General features: G+C 42.0%; 79 pseudogenes; all 79 read left to right on the forward strand.

Moving 5' to 3' along the window:
• The first annotated feature begins 7 nt into the window (after positions 1-7).
• Positions 8-126, forward strand: LOC142707127 (5S ribosomal RNA; annotated as a pseudogene).
• Positions 127-194: 68 nt separating this feature from the next.
• On the forward strand, positions 195-313 carry LOC142707282 (5S ribosomal RNA; annotated as a pseudogene).
• A 67-nt stretch (positions 314-380) lies between these two features.
• Positions 381-499, forward strand: LOC142706920 (5S ribosomal RNA; annotated as a pseudogene).
• A 67-nt stretch (positions 500-566) lies between these two features.
• Positions 567-685, forward strand: LOC142707005 (5S ribosomal RNA; annotated as a pseudogene).
• A 67-nt stretch (positions 686-752) lies between these two features.
• On the forward strand, positions 753-871 carry LOC142707003 (5S ribosomal RNA; annotated as a pseudogene).
• A 67-nt stretch (positions 872-938) lies between these two features.
• On the forward strand, positions 939-1,057 carry LOC142707495 (5S ribosomal RNA; annotated as a pseudogene).
• A 67-nt stretch (positions 1,058-1,124) lies between these two features.
• LOC142707175 (5S ribosomal RNA) lies at positions 1,125-1,243 on the forward strand (annotated as a pseudogene).
• A 67-nt stretch (positions 1,244-1,310) lies between these two features.
• On the forward strand, positions 1,311-1,429 carry LOC142707128 (5S ribosomal RNA; annotated as a pseudogene).
• Positions 1,430-1,496: 67 nt separating this feature from the next.
• LOC142707283 (5S ribosomal RNA) lies at positions 1,497-1,615 on the forward strand (annotated as a pseudogene).
• A 67-nt stretch (positions 1,616-1,682) lies between these two features.
• Positions 1,683-1,801, forward strand: LOC142706862 (5S ribosomal RNA; annotated as a pseudogene).
• Positions 1,802-1,868: 67 nt separating this feature from the next.
• LOC142707147 (5S ribosomal RNA) lies at positions 1,869-1,987 on the forward strand (annotated as a pseudogene).
• Positions 1,988-2,054: 67 nt separating this feature from the next.
• Positions 2,055-2,173, forward strand: LOC142707040 (5S ribosomal RNA; annotated as a pseudogene).
• A 67-nt stretch (positions 2,174-2,240) lies between these two features.
• Positions 2,241-2,359, forward strand: LOC142706922 (5S ribosomal RNA; annotated as a pseudogene).
• A 67-nt stretch (positions 2,360-2,426) lies between these two features.
• On the forward strand, positions 2,427-2,545 carry LOC142707146 (5S ribosomal RNA; annotated as a pseudogene).
• Positions 2,546-2,612: 67 nt separating this feature from the next.
• Positions 2,613-2,731, forward strand: LOC142707004 (5S ribosomal RNA; annotated as a pseudogene).
• Positions 2,732-2,798: 67 nt separating this feature from the next.
• LOC142707496 (5S ribosomal RNA) lies at positions 2,799-2,917 on the forward strand (annotated as a pseudogene).
• A 67-nt stretch (positions 2,918-2,984) lies between these two features.
• Positions 2,985-3,103, forward strand: LOC142707177 (5S ribosomal RNA; annotated as a pseudogene).
• Positions 3,104-3,170: 67 nt separating this feature from the next.
• LOC142707412 (5S ribosomal RNA) lies at positions 3,171-3,289 on the forward strand (annotated as a pseudogene).
• Positions 3,290-3,542: 253 nt separating this feature from the next.
• LOC142707304 (5S ribosomal RNA) lies at positions 3,543-3,661 on the forward strand (annotated as a pseudogene).
• A 67-nt stretch (positions 3,662-3,728) lies between these two features.
• Positions 3,729-3,847, forward strand: LOC142707261 (5S ribosomal RNA; annotated as a pseudogene).
• Positions 3,848-3,914: 67 nt separating this feature from the next.
• Positions 3,915-4,033, forward strand: LOC142706923 (5S ribosomal RNA; annotated as a pseudogene).
• Positions 4,034-4,100: 67 nt separating this feature from the next.
• Positions 4,101-4,219, forward strand: LOC142707044 (5S ribosomal RNA; annotated as a pseudogene).
• A 253-nt stretch (positions 4,220-4,472) lies between these two features.
• On the forward strand, positions 4,473-4,591 carry LOC142707041 (5S ribosomal RNA; annotated as a pseudogene).
• A 67-nt stretch (positions 4,592-4,658) lies between these two features.
• On the forward strand, positions 4,659-4,777 carry LOC142707276 (5S ribosomal RNA; annotated as a pseudogene).
• A 67-nt stretch (positions 4,778-4,844) lies between these two features.
• Positions 4,845-4,963, forward strand: LOC142707424 (5S ribosomal RNA; annotated as a pseudogene).
• A 67-nt stretch (positions 4,964-5,030) lies between these two features.
• LOC142707152 (5S ribosomal RNA) lies at positions 5,031-5,149 on the forward strand (annotated as a pseudogene).
• A 67-nt stretch (positions 5,150-5,216) lies between these two features.
• Positions 5,217-5,335, forward strand: LOC142707090 (5S ribosomal RNA; annotated as a pseudogene).
• A 67-nt stretch (positions 5,336-5,402) lies between these two features.
• Positions 5,403-5,521, forward strand: LOC142707498 (5S ribosomal RNA; annotated as a pseudogene).
• A 67-nt stretch (positions 5,522-5,588) lies between these two features.
• LOC142707436 (5S ribosomal RNA) lies at positions 5,589-5,707 on the forward strand (annotated as a pseudogene).
• Positions 5,708-5,774: 67 nt separating this feature from the next.
• Positions 5,775-5,893, forward strand: LOC142707338 (5S ribosomal RNA; annotated as a pseudogene).
• Positions 5,894-5,960: 67 nt separating this feature from the next.
• LOC142707223 (5S ribosomal RNA) lies at positions 5,961-6,079 on the forward strand (annotated as a pseudogene).
• Positions 6,080-6,146: 67 nt separating this feature from the next.
• On the forward strand, positions 6,147-6,265 carry LOC142707186 (5S ribosomal RNA; annotated as a pseudogene).
• A 67-nt stretch (positions 6,266-6,332) lies between these two features.
• Positions 6,333-6,451, forward strand: LOC142707042 (5S ribosomal RNA; annotated as a pseudogene).
• Positions 6,452-6,518: 67 nt separating this feature from the next.
• LOC142707091 (5S ribosomal RNA) lies at positions 6,519-6,637 on the forward strand (annotated as a pseudogene).
• A 67-nt stretch (positions 6,638-6,704) lies between these two features.
• On the forward strand, positions 6,705-6,823 carry LOC142707500 (5S ribosomal RNA; annotated as a pseudogene).
• Positions 6,824-6,890: 67 nt separating this feature from the next.
• On the forward strand, positions 6,891-7,009 carry LOC142707449 (5S ribosomal RNA; annotated as a pseudogene).
• Positions 7,010-7,076: 67 nt separating this feature from the next.
• LOC142707203 (5S ribosomal RNA) lies at positions 7,077-7,195 on the forward strand (annotated as a pseudogene).
• Positions 7,196-7,448: 253 nt separating this feature from the next.
• On the forward strand, positions 7,449-7,567 carry LOC142707160 (5S ribosomal RNA; annotated as a pseudogene).
• Positions 7,568-7,634: 67 nt separating this feature from the next.
• Positions 7,635-7,753, forward strand: LOC142707243 (5S ribosomal RNA; annotated as a pseudogene).
• A 67-nt stretch (positions 7,754-7,820) lies between these two features.
• LOC142707461 (5S ribosomal RNA) lies at positions 7,821-7,939 on the forward strand (annotated as a pseudogene).
• A 67-nt stretch (positions 7,940-8,006) lies between these two features.
• Positions 8,007-8,125, forward strand: LOC142707045 (5S ribosomal RNA; annotated as a pseudogene).
• A 67-nt stretch (positions 8,126-8,192) lies between these two features.
• LOC142707473 (5S ribosomal RNA) lies at positions 8,193-8,311 on the forward strand (annotated as a pseudogene).
• A 67-nt stretch (positions 8,312-8,378) lies between these two features.
• On the forward strand, positions 8,379-8,497 carry LOC142707156 (5S ribosomal RNA; annotated as a pseudogene).
• Positions 8,498-8,564: 67 nt separating this feature from the next.
• On the forward strand, positions 8,565-8,683 carry LOC142707092 (5S ribosomal RNA; annotated as a pseudogene).
• Positions 8,684-8,937: 254 nt separating this feature from the next.
• On the forward strand, positions 8,938-9,056 carry LOC142707056 (5S ribosomal RNA; annotated as a pseudogene).
• A 253-nt stretch (positions 9,057-9,309) lies between these two features.
• LOC142707046 (5S ribosomal RNA) lies at positions 9,310-9,428 on the forward strand (annotated as a pseudogene).
• Positions 9,429-9,495: 67 nt separating this feature from the next.
• On the forward strand, positions 9,496-9,614 carry LOC142707278 (5S ribosomal RNA; annotated as a pseudogene).
• Positions 9,615-9,681: 67 nt separating this feature from the next.
• LOC142707246 (5S ribosomal RNA) lies at positions 9,682-9,800 on the forward strand (annotated as a pseudogene).
• A 67-nt stretch (positions 9,801-9,867) lies between these two features.
• LOC142707047 (5S ribosomal RNA) lies at positions 9,868-9,986 on the forward strand (annotated as a pseudogene).
• A 67-nt stretch (positions 9,987-10,053) lies between these two features.
• LOC142707115 (5S ribosomal RNA) lies at positions 10,054-10,172 on the forward strand (annotated as a pseudogene).
• A 67-nt stretch (positions 10,173-10,239) lies between these two features.
• Positions 10,240-10,358, forward strand: LOC142707366 (5S ribosomal RNA; annotated as a pseudogene).
• Positions 10,359-10,425: 67 nt separating this feature from the next.
• On the forward strand, positions 10,426-10,544 carry LOC142707256 (5S ribosomal RNA; annotated as a pseudogene).
• Positions 10,545-10,611: 67 nt separating this feature from the next.
• Positions 10,612-10,730, forward strand: LOC142707205 (5S ribosomal RNA; annotated as a pseudogene).
• A 253-nt stretch (positions 10,731-10,983) lies between these two features.
• On the forward strand, positions 10,984-11,102 carry LOC142707161 (5S ribosomal RNA; annotated as a pseudogene).
• Positions 11,103-11,169: 67 nt separating this feature from the next.
• LOC142707244 (5S ribosomal RNA) lies at positions 11,170-11,288 on the forward strand (annotated as a pseudogene).
• Positions 11,289-11,355: 67 nt separating this feature from the next.
• LOC142707374 (5S ribosomal RNA) lies at positions 11,356-11,474 on the forward strand (annotated as a pseudogene).
• A 67-nt stretch (positions 11,475-11,541) lies between these two features.
• LOC142706845 (5S ribosomal RNA) lies at positions 11,542-11,660 on the forward strand (annotated as a pseudogene).
• A 67-nt stretch (positions 11,661-11,727) lies between these two features.
• On the forward strand, positions 11,728-11,846 carry LOC142706852 (5S ribosomal RNA; annotated as a pseudogene).
• Positions 11,847-11,913: 67 nt separating this feature from the next.
• LOC142707048 (5S ribosomal RNA) lies at positions 11,914-12,032 on the forward strand (annotated as a pseudogene).
• A 67-nt stretch (positions 12,033-12,099) lies between these two features.
• LOC142707148 (5S ribosomal RNA) lies at positions 12,100-12,218 on the forward strand (annotated as a pseudogene).
• A 1,050-nt stretch (positions 12,219-13,268) lies between these two features.
• On the forward strand, positions 13,269-13,387 carry LOC142707379 (5S ribosomal RNA; annotated as a pseudogene).
• Positions 13,388-13,454: 67 nt separating this feature from the next.
• Positions 13,455-13,573, forward strand: LOC142706791 (5S ribosomal RNA; annotated as a pseudogene).
• A 67-nt stretch (positions 13,574-13,640) lies between these two features.
• On the forward strand, positions 13,641-13,759 carry LOC142707195 (5S ribosomal RNA; annotated as a pseudogene).
• Positions 13,760-13,826: 67 nt separating this feature from the next.
• On the forward strand, positions 13,827-13,945 carry LOC142707017 (5S ribosomal RNA; annotated as a pseudogene).
• A 67-nt stretch (positions 13,946-14,012) lies between these two features.
• On the forward strand, positions 14,013-14,131 carry LOC142707114 (5S ribosomal RNA; annotated as a pseudogene).
• A 67-nt stretch (positions 14,132-14,198) lies between these two features.
• Positions 14,199-14,317, forward strand: LOC142707036 (5S ribosomal RNA; annotated as a pseudogene).
• A 67-nt stretch (positions 14,318-14,384) lies between these two features.
• LOC142707365 (5S ribosomal RNA) lies at positions 14,385-14,503 on the forward strand (annotated as a pseudogene).
• Positions 14,504-14,570: 67 nt separating this feature from the next.
• Positions 14,571-14,689, forward strand: LOC142706842 (5S ribosomal RNA; annotated as a pseudogene).
• A 67-nt stretch (positions 14,690-14,756) lies between these two features.
• Positions 14,757-14,875, forward strand: LOC142707255 (5S ribosomal RNA; annotated as a pseudogene).
• Positions 14,876-14,942: 67 nt separating this feature from the next.
• On the forward strand, positions 14,943-15,061 carry LOC142706909 (5S ribosomal RNA; annotated as a pseudogene).
• Positions 15,062-15,128: 67 nt separating this feature from the next.
• On the forward strand, positions 15,129-15,247 carry LOC142707007 (5S ribosomal RNA; annotated as a pseudogene).
• A 5,165-nt stretch (positions 15,248-20,412) lies between these two features.
• On the forward strand, positions 20,413-20,531 carry LOC142707352 (5S ribosomal RNA; annotated as a pseudogene).
• Positions 20,532-20,598: 67 nt separating this feature from the next.
• Positions 20,599-20,717, forward strand: LOC142707450 (5S ribosomal RNA; annotated as a pseudogene).
• Positions 20,718-20,784: 67 nt separating this feature from the next.
• On the forward strand, positions 20,785-20,903 carry LOC142707501 (5S ribosomal RNA; annotated as a pseudogene).
• A 67-nt stretch (positions 20,904-20,970) lies between these two features.
• LOC142707206 (5S ribosomal RNA) lies at positions 20,971-21,089 on the forward strand (annotated as a pseudogene).
• A 67-nt stretch (positions 21,090-21,156) lies between these two features.
• Positions 21,157-21,275, forward strand: LOC142707358 (5S ribosomal RNA; annotated as a pseudogene).
• Positions 21,276-21,342: 67 nt separating this feature from the next.
• Positions 21,343-21,461, forward strand: LOC142707030 (5S ribosomal RNA; annotated as a pseudogene).
• Positions 21,462-21,528: 67 nt separating this feature from the next.
• Positions 21,529-21,647, forward strand: LOC142707174 (5S ribosomal RNA; annotated as a pseudogene).
• A 67-nt stretch (positions 21,648-21,714) lies between these two features.
• Positions 21,715-21,833, forward strand: LOC142707339 (5S ribosomal RNA; annotated as a pseudogene).
• The last annotated feature ends 53 nt before the right edge of the window (positions 21,834-21,886 follow it).

The following is a 21,886-nucleotide window of genomic DNA, read 5'->3' on the forward strand; positions in this document are numbered from 1 at the left end:
ACTTAACGTCAATGGCCATTCTAAGCTGAATGTGCCTGCTCTCGTCAGATCGCAGAAGTTACACAGCTTAAGGCCTCGCTAGTACCAGTGTGGGAGACTGTCTGGGAATCCGTGGTGTGGTTGACTTTTTATTATGTTGTTTAGATTTTGTTTCACAATAGATTAAATAGGACTATGGATTAAGGCTTTTTAATGTCAATGGCCATTCTAAGCTGAATGTGCCTGCTCTCGTCAGATCGCAGAAGTTACACAGCTTAAGGCCTCGCTAATACCGGTGTGGGAGACTGTCTGGGAATCCGTGGTGCGGTTGACTTTTTATTATGTTGTTTAGATTTTGTTTCACAATAGATTAAATAGGACTATGGATTAAGACTTTTAATGTCAATGGCCATTCTAAGCTGAATGTGCCTGCTCTCGTTAGATCGCAGAAGTTACACAGCTTAACGCCTCGCTAGTACCAGTGTGGGAGACTGTGTGGGAATCCGTGGTGCGGTTGCCTTTTTATTATGTCGTTTAGATTTTTTTTCACAATAGATTAAATAGGACTATGGATTAAAGCATTTAACGTCATTGGCCATTCTAAGCTGAATGTGCCTGCTCTCGTCAGAACGCAGAAGTTACACAGCTTAAGGCCTCGCTAGTACCAGAGTGGGAGACTGTCTGGGAAGCCGTGGTGCGGTTGACTTTTTATTATGTCGTTTAGATTTTGTTTCACAATAGATTAAATAGGACTATGGATTAAAGCATTTAACGTCAATGGCCATTCTAAGCTGAATGTGCCTGCTCTCGTCAGAACGCAGAAGTTACACAGCTTAAGGCCTCGCTAGTACCAGTGTGGGAGACTGTCTGGGAATCTGTGGTGCGGTTGACTTTTTATTATGTCGTTTAGATTTTGTTTCACAATCGATTAAAAAGGACTATGGATTCAAGCATTTAATGTCAATGGCCATTCTAAGCTGAATGTGCCTGCTCTCGTTAGATCGCAGAAGTTACACAGCTTAACGCCTCGCTAGTACCAGTGTGGGAGACTGTCTGGGAATCCGTGGTGCGGTTGACTTTTTATTATGTCGTTTAGATTTTGTTTCACAATAGATTAAATAGGACTATGGATTAGAGCATTTAACGTCAATGGCCATTCTAAGCTGAATGTGCCTGCTCTCGTCAGATCGCAGAAGTTACACAGCTTAAGGCCTCGATAGTATCAGTGTGGGAGACTGTCTGGGAATCCGTGGTGCGGTTGACTTTTTATTATGTCGTTTAGATTTTGTTTCACAATCGATTAAATAGGACTATGGATTAAAGCACTTAACGTCAATGGCCATTCTAAGCTGAATGTGCCTGCTCTCGTCAGATCGCAGAAGTTACACAGCTTAAGGCCTCGCTAGTACCAGTGTGGGAGACTGTCTGGGAATCCGTGGTGTGGTTGACTTTTTATTATGTTGTTTAGATTTTGTTTCACAATAGATTAAATAGGACTATGGATTAAGGCTTTTAATGTCAATGGCCATTCTAAGCTGAATGTGCCTGCTCTCGTCAGATCGCAGAAGTTACACAGCTTAAGGCCTCGCTAATACCGGTGTGGGAGACTGTCTGGGAATCCGTGGTGCGGTTGACTTTTTATTATGTTGTTTAGATTTTGTTTCACAATAGATTAAATAGGACTATGGATTAAGACTTTTAATGTCAATGGCCATTCTAAGCTGAATGTGCCTGCTCTCGTTAGATCGCAGAAGTTACACAGCTTAACGCCTCGCTAGTACCAGTGTGGGAGACTGTCTGGGAATCCGTGGTGCGGTAGACTTTTTATTATGTCGTTTAGATTTTTTTTCACAATAGATTAAATAGGACTATGGAATTAAGCATTTAACGTCAATGGCCATTCTAAGCTAAATGTGCCTGCTCTCGTCAGAACGCAGAAGTTACACAGCTTAAGGCCTCGCTAGTACCAGTGTGGGAGACTGTCTGGGAATCCGTGGTGCGGTTGACTTTTTATTATGTCGTTTAGATTTTGTTTCACAATCTATTAAAAAGGACTATGGATTAAAGCATTTAATGTCAATGGCCATTCTAAGCTGAATGTCCCTGCTCTCGTCAGATCGCAGAAGTTACACAGCTTAAGGCCTCGCTAGTACCAGTGTGGGAGACTGTCTGGGAATCCGTGGTGCGGTTGACTTTTTATTATGTTGTTTAGATTTTGTTTCACAATAGATTAAATAGGACTATGGATTAAGACTTTTAATGTCAATGGCCATTCTAAGCTGAATGTGCCTGCTCTCGTTAGATCGCAGAAGTTACACAGCTTAACGCCTCGCTAGTACCAGTGTGGGAGACTGTGTGGGAATCCGTGGTGCGGTTGCCTTTTTATTATGTCGTTTAGATTTTTTTTCACAATAGATTAAATAGGACTATGGATTATAGCATTTAACGTCAATGGCCATTCTAAGCTGAATGTGCCAGCTCTCGTCAGAACGCAGAAGTTACACAGCTTAAGGCCTCGCTAGTACCAGTGTGGGAGACTGTCTGGGAAGCCGTGGTGCGGTTGACTTTTTATTATGTCGTTTAGATTTTGTTTCACAATAGATTAAATAGGACTATGGATTAAAGCATTTAACGTCAATGGCCATTCTAAGCTGAATGTGCCTGCTCTCGTCAGAACGCAGAAGTTACACAGCTTAAGGCCTCGCTAGTACCAGTGTGGGAGACTGTCTGGGAATCTGTGGTGCGGTTGACTTTTTATTATGTCGTTTAGATTTTGTTTCACAATCGATTAAAAAGGACTATGGATTAAAGCATTTAATGTCAATGGCCATTCTAAGCTGAATGTGCCTGCTCTCGTTAGATCGCAGAAGTTACACAGCTTAACGCCTCGCTAGTACCAGTGTGGGAGACTGTCTGGGAATCCGTGGTGCGGTTGACTTTTTATTATGTCGTTTAGATTTTGTTTCACAATAGATTAAATAGGACTATGGATTAGAGCATTTAACGTCAATGGCCATTCTAAGCTGAATGTGCCTGCTCTCGTCAGATCGCAGAAGTTACACAGCTTAAGGCCTCGATAGTATCAGTGTGGGAGACTGTCTGGGAATCCGTGGTGCGGTTGACTTTTTATTATGTCGTTTAGATTTTGTTTCACAATCGATTAAATAGGACTATGGATTAAAGCACTTAACGTCAATGGCCATTCTAAGCTGAATGTGCCTGCTCTCGTCAGATCGCAGAAGTTACACAGCTTAAGGCCTCGCTAGTACCAGTGTGGGAGACTGTCTGGGAATCCGTGGTGCGGTTGACTTTTTATTATGTCGTTTAGATTTTGTTTCACAATCGATTAAAAAGGACTATGGATTAAAACATTTAATGTCAATGCTCATTCTAAGCTGAATGTGCCTGCTCTCGTTAGATCGCAGAAGTTACACAGCTTAACGCCTCGCTAGTACCAGTGTGGGAGACTGTCTGGGAATCCGTGGTGCGGTAGACTTTTTATTATGTCGTTTAGATTTTTTTTCACAATAGATTAAATAGGACTATGGAATTAAGCATTTAACGTCAATGGCCATTCTAAGCTAAATGTGCCTGCTCTCGTCAGAACGCAGAAGTTACACAGCTTAAGGCCTCGCTAGTACCAGTGTGGGAGACTGTCTGGGAATCCGTGGTGTGGTTGACTTTTTATTATGTTGTTTAGATTTTGTTTCACAATAGATTAAATAGGACTATGGATTAAGGCTTTTAATGTCAATGGCTATTCTAAGCTGAATATGCCTGCTCTCGTCAGATCGCAGAAGTTACACAGCTTAAGGCCTCGCTAGTACCAGTGTGGGAAACTGTCTGGGAATCCGTGGTGCGGTTGACTTTTTATTATGTCGTTTAGGTTTTGTTTCACAATCGATTAAAAAGGACTATGGATTAAAGCATTTAATGTCAATGGCCATTCTAAGCTGAATGTGCCTGCTCTCGTTAGATCGCAGAAGTTACACAGCTTAACGCCTCGCTAGTACCAGTGTGGGAGACTGTGTGGGAATCCGTGGTGCGGTTGCCTTTTTATTATGTCGTTTAGATTTTTTTTCACAATAGATTAAATAGGACTATGGATTAAAGCATTTGACGTCAATGGCCATTCTAAGCTGAATGTGCCTGCTCTCGTCAGAACGCAGAAGTTACACAGCTTAAGGCCTCGCTAGTACCAGTGTGGGAGACTGTCTGGGAATCCGTGGTGCGGTTGACTTTTTATTATGTTGTTTAGATTTTGTTTCACAATAGATTAAATAGAACTATGGATTAAGGCTTTTAATGTCAATGGCCATTCTAAGTTGAATGTGCCTGCTCTCGTCAAAGCGCAGAAGTTACACAGCTTAAGGCCTCGCTAGTACCAGTGTGGGAGATTGTCTGGGAATCCGTGGTGCGGTTGAATTTTTATTATGTCGTTTAGATTTTGTTTCACAATCGATTAAAAAAGACTATGGATTAAAGCATTTAATGTCAATGGCCATTCTAAGCTGAATGTCCCTGCTCTCGTCAGATCGCAGAAGTTACACAGCTTAAGGCCTCGCTAGTACCAGTGTGGGAGACTGTCTGGGAATCCGTGGTGCGGTTGACTTTTTATTATGTTGGTTAGATTTTGTTTCACAATAGATTAAATAGGACTATGGATTAAGGCTTTTAATGTCAATGGCCATTCTAAGCTGAATGTGACTGCTCTCGTCAGATCGCAGAAGTTACACAGCTTAAGGCCTCGCTAGTACCAGTGTGGGAGACTGTCTGGGAATCCGTGGTGCGGTTGACTTTTTATTATGTCGTTTAGATTTTGTTTCACAATAGATTAAATAGGACTATGGATTAGAGCATTTAATGTCAATGGCCATTCTAAGCTGAATGTGCCTGCTCTCGTCAGATCGCAGAAGTTACACAGCTTAAGGCCTCGCTAGTACCAGTGTGGGAGACTGTCTGGGAATCCGTGGTGCGGTTGACTTTTTATTATGTCGTTTAGATTTTGTTTCACAATCTATTAAAAAGGACTATGGATTAAAGCATTTAATGTCAATGGCCATTCTAAGCTGAATGTCCCTGCTCTCGTCAGATCGCAGAAGTTACACGGCTTAAGGCCTCGCTAGTACCAGTGTGGGAGACTGTCTGGGAATCCGTGGTGCGGTTGACTTTTTATTATGTTGTTTAGATTTTGTTTCACAATAGATTAAATAGGACTATGGATTAAGGCATTTAATGTCAATGGCCATTCTAAGCTGATTGTGCCTGCTCTCGTCAGATCGCAGAAGTTACACAGCTTAAGGCCTCGCTAGTACCAGTGTGGGAGACTGTCTGGGAATCCGTGGTGCGGTTGACTTTTTATTATGTTGTTTAGATTTTGTTTCACAATAGATTAAATAGGACTATGGATTAAGACTTTTAATGTCAATGGCCATTCTAAGCTGAATGTGCCTGCTCTCGTTAGATCGCAGAAGTTACACAGCTTAACGCCTCGCTAGTACCAGTGTGGGAGACTGTCTGGGAATCCGTGGTGCGGTTGACTTTTTATTATGTTGTTTAGATTTTGTTTCACAATAGATTAAATAGGACTATGGATTAAGGCATTTAATGTCAATGGCCATTCTAAGCTGAATGTGCCTGCTCTCGTCAGATCGCAGAAGTTACACAGCTTAAGGCCTCGCTAGTACCAGTGTGGGAGACTGTCTGGGAATCCGTGGTGCGGTTGACTTTTTATTATGTTGTTTAGATTTTGTTTCACAATAGATTAAATAGGACTATGGATTAAGACTTTTAATGTCAATGGCCATTCTAAGCTGAATGTGCCTGCTCTCGTCAGATCGCAGAAGTTACACAGCTTAAGGCCTCGCCAGTAGCAGTGTGGGAGACTGTCTGGGAATCCGTGGTGCGGTTGACTTTTTATTATGTCGTTTAGATTTTGTTTCACAATCGATTAAATAGGACTATGGATTAAAGCACTTAACGTCAATGGCCATTCTAAGCTGAATGTGCCTGCTCTCGTCAGATTGCAGAAGTTACACAGCTTAAGGCCTCGCTAGTACCAGTGTGGGAGACTGTCTGGGAATCCGTGGTGCGGTTGACTTTTTATTATGTCGTTTAGATTTTGTTTCACAATAGATTAAATAGGACTATGGATTAAAGCATTTAATGTCAATGGCCATTCTAAGCTGAATGTGCCTGCTCTCGTCAGATCGCAGAAGTTACACAGCTTAAGGCCTCGCTAGTACCAGTGTGGTAGACTGTCTGGGAATCCGTGGTGCGGTTGACTTTTTATTATGTCGTTTAGATTTTGTTTCACAATCTATTAAAAAGGACTATGGATTAAAGCATTTAATGTCAATGGCCATTCTAAGCTGAATGTCCCTGCTCTCGTCAGATCGCAGAAGTTACACAGCTTAAGGCCTCGCTAGTACCAGTGTGGGAGACTGTCTGGGAATCCGTGGTGCGGTTGACTTTTTATTATGTTGTTTAGATTTTGTTTCACAATAGATTAAATAGGACTATGGATTAAGGCATTTAATGTCAATGGCCATTCTAAGCTGATTGTGCCTGCTCTCGTCAGATCGCAGAAGTTACACAGCTTAAGGCCTCGCTAGTACCAGTGTGGGAGACTGTCTGGGAATCCGTGGTGCGGTTGACTTTTTATTATGTTGTTTAGATTTTGTTTCACAATAGATTAAATAGGACTATGGATTAAGACTTTTAATGTCAATGGCCATTCTAAGCTGAATGTGCCTGCTCTCGTTAGATCGCAGAAGTTACACAGCTTAACGCCTCGCTAGTACCAGTGTGGGAGACTGTCTGGGAATCCGTGGTGCGGTTGACTTTTTATTATGTTGTTTAGATTTTGTTTCACAATAGATTAAATAGGACTATGGATTAAGGCATTTAATGTCAATGGCCATTCTAAGCTGAATGTGCCTGCTCTCGTCAGATCGCAGAAGTTACACAGCTTAAGGCCTCGCTAGTACCAGTGTGGGAGACTGTCTGGGAATCCGTGGTGCGGTTGACTTTTTATTATGTTGTTTAGATTTTGTTTCACAATAGATTAAATAGGACTATGGATTAAGACTTTTAATGTCAATGGCCATTCTAAGCTGAATGTGCCTGCTCTCGTCAGATCGCAGAAGTTACACAGCTTAAGGCCTCGCTAGTAGCAGTGTGGGAGACTGTCTGGGAATCCGTGGTGCGGTTGACTTTTTATTATGTCGTTTAGATTTTGTTTCACAATCGATTAAAAAGGACTATGGATTAAAGCATTTAATGTCAATGGCCATTCTAAGCTGAATGTGCCTGCCCTCGTTAGATCGCAGAAGTTACACAGCTTAACGCCTCGCCAGTACCAGTGTGGGAGACTGTCTGGGAATCCGTGGTGCGGTTGACTTTTTATTATGTCGTTTAGATTTTGTTTCACAATAGATTAAATAGGACTATGGATTAAAGCATTTAACTTCAATGGCCATTCTAAGCTGAATGTGCCTGCTCTCGTCAGATCGCAGAAGTTACACAGCTTAAGGCCTCGCTAGTACCAGTGTGGGAGACTGTCTGGGAATCCGTGGTGCGGTTGACTTTTTATTATGTCGTTTAGATTTTGTTTCACAATAGATTAAATAGGACTATGGATTAAAGCATTTAACGTCAATGGCCATTCTAAGCTGAATGTGCCTGCTCTCGTCAGAACGCAGAAGTTACACAGCTTAAGGCCTCGCTAGTACCAGTGTGGGAGACTGTCTGGGAATCCGTTGTGCGGTTGACTTTTTATTATGTTGGTTAGATTTTGTTTCACAATAGATTAAATAGGACTATGGATTAAGGCTTTTAATGTCAATGGCCATTCTAAGCTGAATGTGCCTGCTCTCGTCAGATCGCAGAAGTTACACAGCTTAAGGCCTCGCTAGTACCAGTGTGGGAGACTGTCTGGGAATCCGTGGTGCGGTTGACTTTTTATTATGTCGTTTAGATTTTGTTTCACAATCGATTAAAAAGGACTATGGATTAAAGCATTTAATGTCAATGGCCATTCTAAGCTGAATGTCCCTGCTCTCGTCAGATCGCAGAAGTTACACAGCTTAAGGCCTCGCTAGTACCAGTGTGGGAGACTGTCTGGGAATCCGTGGTGCGGTTGACTTTTTATTATGTCGTTTAGATTTTGTTTCACAATCGATTAAAAAGGACTATGGATTAAAGCATTTAATGTCAATGGCCATTCTAAGCTGAATGTGCCTGCTCTCGTCAGATCGCAGAAGTTACACAGCTTAAGGCCTCGCTAGTACCAGTGTGGGAGACTGTCTGGGAATCCGTGGTGCGGTTGACTTTTTATTATGTCGTTTAGATTTTGTTTCACAATCTATTAAAAAGGACTATGGATTAAAGCATTTAATGTCAATGGCCATTCTAAGCTGAATGTCCCTGCTCTCGTCAGATCGCAGAAGTTACACGGCTTAAGGCCTCGCTAGTACCAGTGTGGGAGACTGTCTGGGAATCCGTGGTGCGGTTGACTTTTTATTATGTTGTTTAGATTTTGTTTCACAATAGATTAAATAGGACTATGGATTAAGGCATTTAATGTCAATGGCCATTCTAAGCTGATTGTGCCTGCTCTCGTCAGATCGCAGAAGTTACACAGCTTAAGGCCTCGCTAGTACCAGTGTGGGAGACTGTCTGGGAATCCGTGGTGCGGTTGACTTTTTATTATGTTGTTTAGATTTTGTTTCACAATAGATTAAATAGGACTATGGATTAAGACTTTTAATGTCAATGGCCATTCTAAGCTGAATGTGCCTGCTCTCGTTAGATCGCAGAAGTTACACAGCTTAACGCCTCGGCTAGTACCAGTGTGGGAGACTGTGTGGGAATCCGTGGTGCGGTTGCCTTTTTATTATGTCGTTTAGATTTTTTTTCACAATAGATTAAATAGGACTATGGATTAAAGCATTTAACGTCAATGGCCATTCTAAGCTGAATGTGCCTGCTCTCGTCAGAACGCAGAAGTTACACAGCTTAAGGCCTCGCTAGTACCAGTGTGGGAGACTGTCTGGGAATCCGTGGTGCGGTTGACTTTTTATTATGTTGTTTAGATTTTGTTTCACAATAGATTAAATAGAACTATGGATTAAGGCTTTTAATGTCAATGGCCATTCTAAGTTGAATGTGCCTGCTCTCGTCAAAGCGCAGAAGTTACACAGCTTAAGGCCTCGCTAGTACCAGTGTGGGAGATTGTCTGGGAATCCGTGGTGCGGTTGAATTTTTATTATGTCGTTTAGATTTTGTTTCACAATCGATTAAAAAAGACTATGGATTAAATCATTTAATGTCAATGGCCATTCTAAGCTGAATGTCCCTGCTCTCGTCAGATCGCAGAAGTTACACAGCTTAAGGCCTCGCTAGTACCAGTGTGGGAGACTGTCTGGGAATCCGTGGTGCGGTTGACTTTTTATTATGTTGGTTAGATTTTGTTTCACAATAGATTAAATAGGACTATGGATTAAGGCTTTTAATGTCAATGGCCATTCTAAGCTGAATGTGACTGCTCTCGTCAGATCGCAGAAGTTACACAGCTTAAGGCCTCGCTAGTACCAGTGTGGGAGACTGTCTGGGAATCCGTGGTGCGGTTGACTTTTTATTATGTCGTTTAGATTTTGTTTCACAATAGATTAAATAGGACTATGGATTAGAGCATTTAATGTCAATAGCCATTCTAAGCTGAATGTGCCTGCTCTCGTCAGATCGCAGAAGTTACACAGCTTAAGGCCTCGCTAGTATCAGTGTGGGAGACTGTCTGGGAATCCGTGGTGCGGTTGACTTTTTATTATGTCGTTTAGATTTTGTTTCACAATCGATTAAAAAGGACTATGGATTAAAGCATTTAATGTCAATGGCCATTCTAAGCTGAATGTCCCTGCTCTCGTCAGATCGCAGAAGTTACACAGCTTAAGGCCTCGCTAGTACCAGTGTGGGAGACTGTCTGGGAATCCGTGGTGCGGTTGACTTTTTATTATGTCGTTTAGATTTTGTTTCACAATCGATTAAAAAGGACTATGGATTAAAGCATTTAATGTCAATGGCCATTCTAAGCTGAATGTGCCTGCTCTCGTCAGATCGCAGAAGTTACACAGCTTAAGGCCTCGCTAGTACCAGTGTGGGAAACTGTCTGGGAATCCGTGGTGCGGTTGACTTTTTATTATGTCGTTTAGATTTTGTTTCACAATCTATTAAAAAGGACTATGGATTAAAGCATTTAATGTCAATGGCCATTCTAAGCTGAATGTCCCTGCTCTCGTCAGATCGCAGAAGTTACACAGCTTAAGGCCTCGCTAGTACCAGTGTGGGAGACTGTCTGGGAATCCATGGTGCGGTTGACTTTTTATTATGTTGTTTAGATTTTGTTTCACAATAGATTAAATAGGACTATGGATTAAGGCATTTAATGTCAATGGCCATTCTAAGCTGAATGTGCCTGCTCTCGTCAGATCACAGAAGTTACACAGCTTAAGGCCTCGCTAGTACCAGTGTGGGAGACTGTCTGGGAATCCGTGGTGCGGTTGACTTTTTATTATGTTGTTTAGATTTTGTTTCACAATAGATTAAATAGGACTATGGATTAAGACTTTTAATGTCAATGGCCATTCTAAGCTGAATGTGCCTGCTCTCGTCAGATCGCAGAAGTTACACAGCTTAAGGCCTCGCTAGTAGCAGTGTGGGAGACTGTCTGGGAATCCGTGGTGCGGTTGACTTTTTATTATGTCGTTTAGATTTTGTTTCACAATCGATTAAAAAGGACTATGGATTAAAGCATTTAATGTCAATGGCCATTCTAAGCCGAATGTGCCTGCCCTCGTTAGATCGCAGAAGTTACACAGCTTAACGCCTCGCCAGTACCAGTGTGGGAGACTGTCTGGGAATCCGTGGTGCGGTTGACTTTTTATTATGTCGTTTAGATTTTGTTTCACAATAGATTAAATAGGACTATGGATTAAAGCATTTAACTTCAATGGCCATTCTAAGCTGAATGTGCCTGCTCTCGTCAGATCGCAGAAGTTACACAGCTTAAGGCCTCGCTAGTACCAGTGTGGGAGACTGTCTGGGAATCCGTGGTGCGGTTGACTTTTTATTATGTTGGTTAGATTTTGTTTCACAATAGATTAAATAGGACTATGGATTAAGGCTTTTAATGTCAATGGCCATTCTAAGCTGAATGTGCCTGCTCTCGTCAGAACGCAGAAGTTACACAGCTTAAGGCCTCGCTAGTACCAGTGTGGGAGACTGTCTGGGAATCCGTTGTGCGGTTGACTTTTTATTATGTTGGTTAGATTTTGTTTCACAATAGATTAAATAGGACTATGGATTAAGGCTTTTAATGTCAATGGCCATTCTAAGCTGAATGTGCCTGCTCTCGTCAGATCGCAGAAGTTACACAGCTTAAGTCCTCGCTAGTACCAGTGTGGGAGACTGTCTGGGAATCTGTGGTGCGGTTGACTTTTTATTATGTCGTTTAGATTTTGTTTCACAATCGATTAAAAAGGACTATGGATTAAAGCATTTAATGTCAATGGCCATTCTAAGCTGAATGTGCCTGCTCTCGTTAGATCGCAGAAGTTACACAGCTTAACGCCTCGCTAGTACCAGTCTGGGAGACTGTCTGGGAATCCGTGGTGCGGTTGACTTTTTATTATGTCGTTTAGATTTTGTTTCACAATAGATTAAATAGGACTATGGATTAGAGCATTTAACGTCAATGGCCATTCTAAGCTGACTGTGCCTGCTCTCGTCAGATTGCAGAAGTTACACAGCTTAAGGCCTCGCTAGTATCAGTGTGGGAGACTGTCTGGGAATCCGTGGTGCGGTTGACTTTTTATTATGTCGTTTAGATTTTGTTTCACAATCGATTAAAAAGGACTATGGATTAAAGCATTTAATGTCAATGGCCATTCTAAGCTGAATGTCCCTGCTCTCGTCAGATCGCAGAAGTTACACAGCTTAAGGCCTCGCTAGTACCAGTGTGGGAGACTGTCTGGGAATCCGTGGTGCGGTTGACTTTTTATTATGTCGTTTAGATTTTGTTTCACAATCGATTAAAAAGGACTATGGATTAAAGCATTTAATGTCAATGGCCATTCTAAGCTGAATGTGCCTGCTCTCGTCAGATCGCAGAAGTAACACAGCTTAAGGCCTCGCTAGTACCAGTGTGGGAGACTGTCTGGGAATCCGTGGTGCGGTTGACTTTTTATTATGTCGTTTAGATTTTGTTTCACAATCGATTAAAAAGGACTATGGATTAAAGCTTTTAATGTCAATGGCCATTCTAAGCTGAATGTGCCTGCTCTCGTCAGATCGCAGAAGTTACACAGCTTAAAGAGGCTCTGTCACCAGATTTTGCAGCCCCTATCTGCTATTGCAGCAGATCGGCGCTGCAATGTAGATTACAGTAACGTTTTTATTTTTTAAAAACGAGCATTTTTGGCCAAGTTATGACCATTTTCGTATTTATGCAAATGAGGCTTGCAAAAGTACAACTGGGCGTGTTGAAAAGTAAAAGTACAACTGGGCGTGCATTATGTGCGTACATCGGGGCGTGTTTACAACTTTTACTAGCTGGGCGTTGTGTATAGAAGTGTCATCCACTTCTCTTCACAACGCCCAGCTTCTGGCAGTGCAGCACTGTGACGTCACTCACAGGTCCTGCATCGTGTCGGCACCAGAGGCTACAGATGATTCTGCAGCAGCATCGGCGTTTGCAGGTAAGTCGATGTAGCTACTTACCTGCAAATGCTGATGTTGCTGCAGAATCAAGTGTAGCCTCTGGTGCCGACACGATGCAGGACCTGTGAGTGACGTCACAGTGCTGCACTGCCAGAAGCTGGGCGTTGTGAAGAGAAGTGGATGACACTTCTATACACAACGCCCAGCTAGTAAAAGTAGTAAACACTCCCCGATGTAACACACATAATACACGCCCAGTTGTACTTTTACTTTTCAACACGCCCAGTTGTACTTTTGCAAGCCTCATTTGCATAAATACGAAAATGGTCATAACTTGGCCAAAAATGCTCGTTTTTTAAAAATAAAAACGTTACTGTAATCTACATTGCAGCGCCTATCTGCTGCAATAGCAGATAGGGGCTGCAAAATCTGGTGACAGAGCCTCTTTAAGGCCTCGCTAGTACCAGTGTGGGAGACTGTCTGGGAATCCGTGGTGCGGTTGACTTTTTATTATGTTGTTTAGATTTTGTTTCACAATAGATTAAATAGGACTATGGATTAAGGCTTTTAACGTCAATGGCCATTCTAAGCTGAATGTGCCTGCTCTCATCAGATCGCAGAAGTTACACAGCCTAAGGCCTCGCTAGTAGCAGTGTGGGAGACTGTCTGGGAATCCGTGGTGCGGTTGACTTTTTATTATGTCGTTTAGATTTTGTTTCACAATAGATTAAATAGGACTATGGATTAAAGCATTTAACTTCAATGGCCAGTCTAAGCTGAATGTGCCTGCTCTCGTCAGATCACAGAAGTTACACAGCTTAAGGCCTCGCTAGTACCAGTGTGGGAGACTGTCTGGGAATCCGTGGTGCGGTTGAATTTTTATTATGTCGTTTAAATTTTGTTTCACAATCGATTAAAAAGGACTATGGATTACAGCATTTAATGTCAATGGCCATTCTAAGCTGAATGTGCCTGCTCTCGTCAGATCGCAGAAGTTACACGGTTTAAGGCCTCGCTAGTACCAGTGTGGGAGACTGTCTGGGAATCCGTGGTGCGGTTGACTTTTTATTATGTCGTTTAGATTTTGTTTCACAATAGATTAAATAGGACTATGGATTAAGGCTTTTAATGTCAATGGCCATTCTAAGCTGAATGTGCCTGCTCTCGTCAGATCGCAGAAGTTACACAGCTTAAGGCCTCGCTAGTACCAGTGTGGGAGACTGTCTGGGAATGCGTGGTGCGGTTGACTCTTTATTATGTCGTTTAGATTTTGTTTCACAATCGATTAAAAAGGACTATGGATTAAAGCATTTAATGTCAATGGTCATTCTAAGCTGAATGTGCCTGCTCTCGTCAGATCGCAGAAGTTACACAGCTTAAGGCCTCGCTAGTACCAGTGTGGGAGACTGTCTGGGAATGCGTGGTGCGGTTGACTCTTTATTATGTCGTTTAGATTTTGTTTCACAATCGATTAAAAAGGACTATGGATTAAAGCATTTAATGTCAATGGTCATTCTAAGCTGAATGTGCCTGCTCTCGTCAGATCGCAGAAGTTACACAGCTTAAGGCCTCGCTAGTACCAGTGTGGGAGACTGTCTGGGAATCCGTGGTGCGGTTGACTTTTTATTATGTTGTTTAGATTTTGTTTCACAATAGATTAAATAGGACTATGGATTAAGGCTTTTAATGTCAATGGCCTTTCTAAGCTGAATGTGCCTGCTCTCGTCAGATCGCAGAAGTTACACAGCTTAAGGCCTCGCTAGTACCAGTGTGGGAGACTGTCTAGGAATCCGTGGTGCGGTTGACTTTTTATTATGTTGTTTAGATTTTGTTTCACAATCGATTAAAAAGGACTATGGATTCAAGCATTTAATGTCAATGGCCATTCTAAGCTGAATGTGCCTGCCCTCGTTAGATCGCAGAAGTTACACAGCTTAAGGCCTCGCTAGTACCAGTGTGGGAGACTGTCTGGGAATCCGTGGTGCGGTTGAATTTTTATTATGTCGTTTAGATTTTGTTTCACAATCGATTAAAAAGGACTATGGATTACAGCATTTAATGTCAATGGCCATTCTAAGCTGAATGTGCCTGCTCTCGTCAGATCGCGGTAGTTACACAGCTTAAGGCCTCGCTAGTACCAGTGTGGGAGACTGTCTGGGAATCCGTGGTGCGGTTGACTTTTTATTATGTCGTTTAGATTTTGTTTCACAATCGATTAAAAAGGACTATGGATTAAAGCATTTTATGTCAATGGCCATTCTAAGCTGAATGTGCCTGCTCTCGTTAGATCGCAGAAGTTACACAGCTTAACGCCTCGCTAGTACCAGTGTGGTAGACTGTCTGGGAATCCGTGGTGCGGTTGACTTTTTATTATGTCGTTTAGATTTTTTTTCACAATAGATTAAATAGGACTATGGATTAAAGCATTTAACGTCAATGGCCATTCTAAGCTGAATGTGCCTGCTCTCGTCAGAACGCAGAAGTTACACAGCTTAAGGCCTCGCTAGTACCAGTATGGGAGACTGTCTGGGAATCCGTGGTGCTGTTGAATTTTTATTATGTCGTTTAGATTTTGTTTCACAATCGATTAACCCCTTAACGCTCAGTGACGTACTATTACGTCATGGAAAGCGCCCTGTTCGCGCTCCATGACGGAATAGTACGTCTCGGGAGTAACGGCCGTTTCGGCCGTCCTCCCGACACATACAGGAGATGTGACAGCTGCTGTCTCGTACAGCGGCTGTCACAGCTCCTACAGCGGGGACCGATCGCTGTGTCCCCGCTGATTAACCCCTGAAAAGCCGTGTTCAATAGCGATCACAGCTTTTTAGGGGTTAAGCTGCCATCGCCGGCCTGCTACACGATAGCGGCCGGCGATGGTGACTATGGCAACCGGACACCAAACAATGGCTATGCCGGCTTGCTGTCAGTGAGTAGCTGACAGTTCTAATACACTGCACTACGCATGTAGTGCAGTGTATTAGAATAGCGATCAGGGCCTCCTGCCCTCAAGTCCCCTAGTGGGACAAAGTAAAAAAGTTAAAAAAAAGTTAAAAAAAGATGTGTAAAAATAAGAAAATAAAAGATTTAACCCCTTAGTGACCACTAATACGCCTTTTTACGTGATTCACTACTGGGCTTTAGGCTAGGCTGACGCCTTTTCACGTCTCCCGTGCAGGCAGGAGCCGGGGCTCTGCTGTCTGATGACAGTTGAGCTCCTGCTCCAACGCCCGCGATCGAAGTTTACTTCGATCGCGGCCGTTTAACCCGTTAAACGCATAGAACAATGGCGGAATTTCAGTTTTTTTTTATAATCCCCCCCAAAAAGGTTAATAAAAGTTAATATAAAAATTATATGTACCCAAAAATGGTGCCATTAAAAAGCACAACTAATCCCGCAAAAAACAAGTCCTCATACAGCTATGTAAACGAAAAAATAACAATGTTATAGCTCTTTGAATGCGACTATAGAAAAACGAATAAAATAGCTTGGTCATTAAGGCCTAAAATGGGCTGGTCACTAAGGGGTTAAAAGTAATAAAAGTAAAAATCCCCCTTTTTCCCTTATCAGTCCTTTATTATTAATAAAAATATATAAACAAACAAATAAACTATACATAATTGGTATCGCCGCATCCGTAACGGCCTGAAATACAAAATTATTTTATTATTTATCCCGCGCGGTGAACGCCGTAAACGAAAATAATAATAAACCATCCCAGAATCACAATTCTTTGGTCACTTCACCTCCCAAAAAATGGAATAAAAAGAGATCAAAAAGTCGCATGTACCGAAAAATGGTACTGATTGAAACTACAGTTCGTTACGCAAAAAATAAGTCCTCGCACGGCTTTATTGATTGAAAAATAAAAACGTTCTGGCTCTTAGAATAAGGTAACACAAAAAGTGAGTGATTTATTACAAAACTTATTTTATTGTGCAAACGCCATAAGACATTAAAAAAGACTATAAACATCTGGTATCGCCGTAATCGTATCGCCCCGCAGAATAAAGTGAATGTGTCATTTATAGTGCACGGTGAACGCTGAAAAAAAAATAGAATAAAAAAACAATAGTAGAATTGCGTTTTTTTAGTCACCGCGCCACCTAAAAATAGAATAAAAACTGATCAAAAAGTCGCATGCGCCCCAAGAAAACTACAATGGATTCCTCAAGGGGTCTAGTTTCCAAAATGGGGTCACTTTTGGGGGTTTTCCACTGTTTTGGCACCACAAGACCTCTTCAAACCGGACATGGTGCCTAATAAAAAAGAGGCCTCAAAATCCACTAGGTGCTCCTTTGCTTCGGAGGCCGGTGCTTCAGTCCATTACCGCACTAGGGCCACATGTGGGATATTTCTCAAGACTGCAGAATCTGGGCAATATGTATTAAGTTGCGTTTCTCTGATAAATCCTTTTGTGTTATAAAAAAAAGTGGTATAAAAAGGATTTTCTGACAAAAAAAAAAAGTAGATTTCACCTCTACTTTGCTCTAAATTTCTGTGAAACACCTAAAGGGTTCATAAACTTTCTAAATGCTGTTGTGAATACTTTGAGGGGTCTAGTTTCTAAAATGGGGTGTTTGATAGGGGTTTCTAATATATGGGCCCCTCAAAGCAACTTCAGAACTGAACTGGAACCTAAAAAAATAAATAAATGAGGCAATACTTCGCTTCTTACATTATACTGATAATGAGCCGTGCCCACCCCGAGATGACCCCAGTTTTGACCGTTTGTATAAATGTATAATGTATAAAACTCTTCAACTGCCTCGCTTCCAGTCCTGCGGCATGCGGCACTGCTAGAAGAAATCTGAGAGGCCTCCCTAAGACTCTGCAGGGCAAACGCTCAGAAGGGGTGAGAGCAGGGCACAATCTAGCAGCAACATATTGTGTGTCAAGTACAAGGACAGGAGAGATGCCACACCAGTACCCATGTACCTGTACGAGGTACCAGTACAGAGACCCCTAAACCAGACTGCATCCTGGGCTACAATAGGTACATGGGAGGGGTGGACTTGTCAGATCAAGTCCTGAAGCCCTACAGCGCCATGCGGTGTGGTATAAGAAGCTGGCCGGGCACATCATACAGATGGCATTGTACAACGCGTACGTGCTACATCGATGTACAGGCCAGAGGGGAACTTTCCTGGAATTTCAATAGGTGGTTATCAAGAAACTAATTTTTATGGACCAAGAAGGGGGGGCACCCAGTACTTCTGGAGGCGAGGCCACATGCATCGTACCAGGGCAACACTTTCCAGGAGAAGTTCCCCAAACTGGCAAGAAAGGAAAAAGTCAAAAGAGGTACAAAGTCTGCTATAAGAGGGGGATAAGGACGGACACAATATATCAATGTGACACGTGTCCCGAAAAACTAAGGCTCCGTATGAAAGAGTGCTTCAAAATGTATCATACATCCCATGATTTTTAATCTACCCCAGTTTTACTTACCCTGATGCACTCCGCACAGCTTATCCCCCCTCGTCTTTCCCCTCTGAGCCCTGCTGCGTGCCCAGGCAGCTGATAACAGCCACATTGAGGGTATTGCCATACCCGTGAGTACCCACATTACAGTTTATGGGGTGTATGTCTCCGGTCAAAATGCTCACTACACCTCAGATGAATGCCTCAAAGGTGTAGTTTTTAAAACGGGGTCACTTCTTGGGGGTTTCAACTGTACTGGTACCTCAGGGGCTTCTGCATACATGACTTTGCACCAAAAAATCCCCAGTAGGCCAAATGGTGGTCCTTTCCTTCTGAGCCCTCCCATGGGCCCAAACGGCAGTTTATCACCTCAAATGGGGTACTGCCGCACTCAGGACAAATTGGGCAACAGAATGGGGTATTTTGTTCCCTGTGAAAATAAGACATTTTGATAAAAAATGCCATCTTATTGGAAACAATGTCATTTTTTTTATTTCACAGCCCAATTCAAATAGGTGCTGTGAAAAAACTGTGTGGTCAAAATGATAACCACAACCATAAATGAATTCCTTGAGGGGTGTAGTTTCCAAAATGGGGTCACTTCTGGTGGGTTTCCATTGCTTTGATACCTCTGGGGCTCTGCAAATGCGACATGCCACCCGAAAGCCAATCCAGCAAAATCTGGACTTCAAAGAACAAATAGCGCTCCTTTCTTTCTGAGCCCTCCCATGGGCCCAAACGGCAGTTTATCACCACAAATGGGGTATTGCTGCACTCAGGACAAATTGGGCAACAAAATGGAGTATTTTATTTCTTGTGAAAATAAGACATTTTGACCTAAAACTACATATTATTGGAAAAAATTATTTAAAAAAAAATTCCCAGCCCAATTCAGATAAGTTCTGTGAAGAAACTATGGGGTCTAAATAGTCACATTACCCATAAATGAATTGTTTGAAGGGTGTAGTATCCAAAATGGGGTCACTTCTGGTGGGTTTCCATTGCTTTGATACCTCTGGGACTCTGCAAATGCGACATGGCACCCGAAAACCAATCCAGCAAAATCTGGACTCCAACAAACACATAGCGCTCCTTTCCTTCTGAGCCCTCCCATGGGCCCAAACGGCAGTTTATTACCACAAATGGGGTATTGCCGCACTCAGGACAAATTGGGCAACAAAATGGGGTATTTTGTTCCCTGTGAAAATAGGAAATTTTGATCATAAATTACATCTTATTGGAAAAAATGTCATTTTTTTAATTTCACAGCCCAATTAAAATAGGTGCTGTGAAAAAACTGTGTGGTCAAAATGATAACAACGGCCATAAATTAATTCCTTGAGGGGTGTAGTTTCCAAAATGGGGTCACTATTGGGGGATTCCTACTGTTTTGGCACCTCAACACCTCCTCAAACCTGGCATGCTGCCTCAAATATATTCTAATAAAAAAGGGGCCTCAAAATGCACTAGGTGCTTCTTTGCTTCTAGGGCTTGTGTTTTATTCCAGGAGCGCAGTAGAGCCACATGTGGGACATTTCTAAAAACTGCAGAATCTGGACAATACATATTTAGTAGTGTTTCTCTGGTAAAACCTTCCGTGTTACACAAAAGAAATAGAATAAAATTGAAATTCAGCAAGAAAAATGAAATTTGCAAATTTCACCTCCACTTTGCTTTAATTCCTGTGAAAAGCCTGAAGGGTTAAAAAACTTTCTAAATGCTGTTTTGAATACTTTGAGGGGTCTAGTTTTTAAAATGGGGTGTTTTATGGGAGTTTCTAATACATAGGCCCCTCAAAGCCACTTCAGAACTGAACAGGTACCTTAAAAAAAAGGCTTTTGAAATTTTCTTAAAAAAAAGAGAAATTACTGTTTATGTTCTAAGCCTTGTAACGTCCAAGAAAAATAAAAGAATGTTCAAAAAACTATGCCAATCTAAAGTAGACATATGGGAAATGTGAACTAGTAACTATTTTGGGTGGTATAACCGTCTGTTTTACAAGCAGATGCATTTAAATTCTGAAAAATGCTATTTTTTATACATTTTCCCTAAATTTTGCAAATTTTCACCAATAAGCACTGAATATATCGTCCAAATTTTACCACTAACATAAAGCCCAATGTGTCATGAGAAAACAATCTCAGAATCGCTTGGATAGGTTTAAGCATTCCGACGTTATTACCACATAAATTGAAATATGTCAGATTTGAAAAATGGGCTCTGAGCCTTAAGGACAAAACAAGGCTGCGTCCTTAAGGGGTTAAAAAAGACTATGGATTAAAGCATTTAATGTGAATGGCCATTCTAAGCTGAATGTCCCTGCTCTCGTCAGATCGCAGAAGTTACACAGCTTAAGGCCTCGCTAGTACCAGTGTGGGAGACTGTCTGGGAATCCGTGGTGCGGTTGACTTTTTATTATGTTGGTTAGATTTTGTTTCACAATAGATTAAAAAGGACTATGGATTAAGGCTTTTAATGTCAATGGCCATTCTAAGCTGAATGTGACTGCTCTCGTCAGATCGCAGAAGTTACACAGCTTAAGGCCTCTCTAGTACCAGTGTGGGAGACTGTCTGGGAATCTGTGGTGCGGTTGACTTTTTATTATCTCGTTTACATTTTGTTTCACAATCGATTAAAAAGAACTATGGATTAAAGCATTTAATGTCAATGGCCATTCTAAGCTGAATGTGCCTGCTCTCGTTAGATCGCAGAAGTTACACAGCTTAACGCCTCGCTAGTACCAGTGTGGGAGACTGTCTGGGAATCCGTGGTGCGGTTGACTTTTTATTATGTCGTTTAGATTTTGTTTCACAATAGATTAAATAGGACTATGGATTAGAGCATTTAACGTCAATGGCCATTCTAAGCTGAATGTGCCTGCTCTCGTCAGATCGCAGAAGTTACACAGCTTAAGGCCTCGCTAGTATCAGTGTGGGAGACTGTCTGGGAATCCGTGGTGCGGTTGACTTTTTATTATGTCGTTTAGATTTTGTTTCACAATCGATTAAAAAGGACTATGGATTAAAGCATTTAATGTCAATGGCCATTCAAAGCTGAATGTCCCTGCTCTCGTCAGATCGCAGAAGTTACACAGCTTAAGGCCTCGCTAGTACCAGTGTGGGAGACTGTCTGGGAATCCGTGGTGCGGTTGACTTTTTATTATGTCGTTTAGATTTTGTTTCACAATAGATTAAATAGGACTATGGATTAGAGCATTTAATGTCAATGGCCATTCTAAGCTGAATGTGCCTGCTCTCGTTAGATCGCAGAAGTTACACAGCTTAAGGCCTCGCTAGTACCAGTGTGGGAGACTGTCTGGGAATCCGTGGTGCGGTTGACTTTTTATTATGTCGTTTAGATTTTGTTTCACAATAGATTAAATAGGACTATGGATTAGAGCATTTAACGTCAATGGCCATTCTAAGCTGAATGTGCCTGCTCTCGTCAGATCGCAGAAGTTACACAGCTTAAGGCCTCGCTAGTACCAGTGTGGGAGACTGTCTGGGAATCAGTGGTGCGGTTGACTATTTATTATGTCGTTTAGATTTTGTTTCACAATCGATTAAAAAGGACTATGGATTAAAGCACTTAATGTCAATGGCCATTCTAAGCTGAATGTCCCTGCTCTCGTCAGAACGCAGAAGTTACACAGCTTAAGGCCTCGCTAGTACCAGTGTGGGAGACTGTCTGGGAATCCGTGGTGCGGTTGACTTTTTATTATGTCGTTTAGATTTTGTTTCACAATCGATTAAAAAGGACTATGGA

Source organism: Rhinoderma darwinii, unplaced genomic scaffold (assembly GCF_050947455.1).
Source record: "Rhinoderma darwinii isolate aRhiDar2 unplaced genomic scaffold, aRhiDar2.hap1 Scaffold_3453, whole genome shotgun sequence".
Classification (NCBI taxonomy): Eukaryota; Metazoa; Chordata; class Amphibia; order Anura; family Rhinodermatidae; genus Rhinoderma; species Rhinoderma darwinii.